The sequence below is a fragment of the Saccopteryx leptura genome, chromosome 5 (genome assembly GCF_036850995.1).
Source record: "Saccopteryx leptura isolate mSacLep1 chromosome 5, mSacLep1_pri_phased_curated, whole genome shotgun sequence".
NCBI lineage: Eukaryota > Metazoa > Chordata > Mammalia > Chiroptera > Emballonuridae > Saccopteryx > Saccopteryx leptura.
The window spans coordinates 91,820,736-91,823,483 of record NC_089507.1 but is presented as its reverse complement, the minus strand read 5'-3'; positions in this window follow the sequence as shown (position 1 = coordinate 91,823,483).

Sequence of the window (2,748 nt, the reverse complement as noted above, 5' to 3'; positions counted from 1 at the left end):
TAGTTTACTCTTTTAATGATGAAAGAAAAATCTTGCGAAAGCAACATTTTCAGATGAATAAAATATCAAACCCAGGATATTTTCTTTTACATCTAGTTGCCTTGCAAATTATATAGTCATATAAAAGCAAAAAGAAAAGAAAGAAAGAAATGTGTATGTGTTTGGCTCATTTTGGTTATTAAATGTTAAAAAAGGGAATAATTTCCAGTAAACATTATTGTGACTACAATAAATTTATGAGTATTTTTTGATAATGTAACAGAAAAAGACTATACTTTATTCAAAAGAATAAACTGTTAATATAATTTAAGAGCTTAAAGAATACTAAGGTCTAGTTAAATTCTCATCTAGTGAAGCTTTTTAAAGTAAACTTATTAGGCCCTGGCTGGTTGGCTCAGTGGTAGAGCGTCGGCCTGGCATGCAAGGGGTCCCGGGTTCGATTCCCAGCCAAGGCACACAGGAGAAGTGCCCATCTGCTTCTCCACCTCTCCTCCTCTCCTTCCTCTCTGTCTCTCTCTTCCCCTCTCACAGCTGAGGCTCCATTGGAGCAAAGATGGCCCGGGTGCTGGGGATGGCTCCTCGGCCTCTGCCCCAGGCTCTGGAGTGGCTCTGGTAGCAACAGAGCGACGCCCTGGAGGGGCAGAGCATCGCCCCCTGGTGGGCAGAGCGTCGCCCCTGGTGGGCGTGCCGGGTGGATCCCGGTCGGGCGCATGCGGGAGTCTGTCTGACTGTCTCTCCCCGTTTCCAGCTTCGGAAAAATACAAAAAAATAATAATAAAAAAAATAAAGTAAACTTATTAGATTCCATTTTTCAATATGAAAATTTATTAAGAATTAATGCCAAAAGTGAGCTACAACACCATCATACAGATGAACCTGTTCTTTTTAAAAAATAAGATTACATGTTCAGTTATAAAATTCAGAGTACAAGTGACAAAAAAACAAAAATCAAATGCCATCTTTCCCTTATCGTTGTTTCCTTTCCCCATTCTTGTCCCTTGAAAGTAGCCACTGTTAACATATACTTGTGATGAAGAATATTTTACCTCAAGATTAGGAATAGCATTTAAAACAACAGACTTTAATCTTTTCAAAAGAATTTGAACCAGAACCCAGATTGCAATTTGGTTGCACGTGTGAAATGTGACAATGGCCTCAGAACCGAAGGCCCGTGTGAATGGCCAATCATACCACCGTCATTCCCCGCTGACACCTCTCAGAGAGTATAAGAAATCAAAGTGCCTTCTCACCTCCAGAAATTGTCTTTCCAGAGGTAAGGTATTTGGAGTAGGTTTAAACAGCAGCTGCTCCTGCTGGCTGCCAGAAGCCCAGAGAAAAGGCCACTGTCTCCAGGCTGCCAGTCTGGCCCTTTCACACACATACCGTAGAGTTAACAAAACAAAATGCAAAACACAACACAACAAAACAGAACAATTCTAGCTTAGAAATGACAAGAGACCCTTTAAGACATTGATTTATTCGTATTTGCATACACTGAAGAGAAAAGTATGTTTTATATATATACTGAATAAAATATCTAACTTTTTAAGAATGTTGTAAAATATTTCCATATGTACATTATATCAAAGTACTTTTCCCCCAAAGTTTGGTTGAAAGGAAATACCCAGAGCATTAGGCCCATCAGAATAGATGTCTCCAGTTGTGGTTTTCAGATGCCCTAACGTGCTTCTGCCCAGAACTAATCAAATACAGCTTGGCACTTCCAGCAGGGTGTGTGTGTGTGCGTGCATGCGTGCGTGCATGTGTGTGTATTTCTTTACAAAGAGAAAAAATAATTTTGGGTAAACCATGATATAGGAGGATAAGGTATCCGTTGACGTTTTGGGTTATTTCCAATGTTATCATTTGCCTTTAATCATTCAAAATGAAATTTCACCGTGGCCATCTTGCTGCATTTTCTTTCTCCATAAGTATACAATAAGGCAGGTCTTATACTGAGAGCAGGAAAGGGTCATCCATTCTGTGGCGTGGATACCACAGGATATTGCACTGGACCCCCAGAACCCCTTAAGTTATATCATCTTCATTTTATAGGTGAGGTGATTAAGAGTTACAGAGGGCAAGAAACTTGCTCAAAATCCCCTAATTGGTGAATGGTGGACCTCAGATTTAAACCTATATTTGTCTAACCCCAAATCATATATGCTTTCTACTACATTTTTATTGAATTGATATAGATTTCAAGCGTACAATTCTATAATACACACCCTCTGTATATTTCAGTGTGTATCATAAATTGTGAAAGGGTCATCCAGGATCCATTTCAGCTAGGAGATCTTGTTAAAATGCAGGGTTTTGGCTCAACTTTCAGAGATTCTGATTGAGAAAGTCTTAGATGGGGCTCAAGAATCTACATTTTAACAATCACCCCTAGCAGATTCTAAAGTGTGATTCTACAGCGTGAGAACCATTGCCTATATCATAATGCTCAGATTTTTAAAACAGAAAGGGAAATTCCATATGATAAACCTTATTTGAGCCCCTGATGACTATTTATAAAGAAGTAGCAACCCTAGTGTGCTCTTCACCCTTAACTATGTCCTTGGCATTACCTATTATTTTTGTATTTATATATGATAGAGTGACTCCCAGCAGACTGAACTATCAGCTTCATCTGCTTAAAATTCCTTTAGCAAAGTTGATCTTTCAACCCACCATCAGTAATTATAAAGTTAAAATGTAAACACTACACAGGGAACACACTCACGTTCATGCAATGGCTGATAG